The following is a 489-nucleotide window of genomic DNA, read 5'->3' as shown; positions in this document are numbered from 1 at the left end:
GTTCTCAAAAGACCTATTCTTGCACGTCGCAAGATAGGTGGAAAATTTGAGCCAACTTGGGAGGTTCCATTTGTCATTGAGAAGGTCTACGCCGGAGGAGCTTACCAACTTATCAATTCTCAAGGATAAAGACCTATGCTTCCAATCTGAGACGCTTTATTTCTAACCTCTCAGGTAGGTGCCAGCCTTTCTCGGCATTGGTGAAAAAGGACGCTAAATTTATTTGGGAAGAAAAATGCCAGCAGGCTTTTGAGGACGTTAAATAATATTTAATGACACCTGTTTTAGCAGCCCCTATCCCAGGGAGACCTTTGATACTTTATACCGCGGCTTTAGATTATTCGCTCGGAGCTTTATTAGCCCAAGTTAATAACGAGGGCAAAGAAAATGCACTATACTACCTGAGTCGTCGTCTAATACCGACGGAGATAAGGTATCCACCAATTGAGAAGCATTGTCTAGCTTTAATTTTTGCAGCCCAGAAGCTTA

This window comes from Phalaenopsis equestris, unplaced genomic scaffold, assembly GCF_001263595.1.
Source record: "Phalaenopsis equestris unplaced genomic scaffold, ASM126359v1 Scaffold212195, whole genome shotgun sequence".
NCBI lineage: Eukaryota > Viridiplantae > Streptophyta > Magnoliopsida > Asparagales > Orchidaceae > Phalaenopsis > Phalaenopsis equestris.
This window is presented reverse-complemented; position numbering follows the sequence as displayed.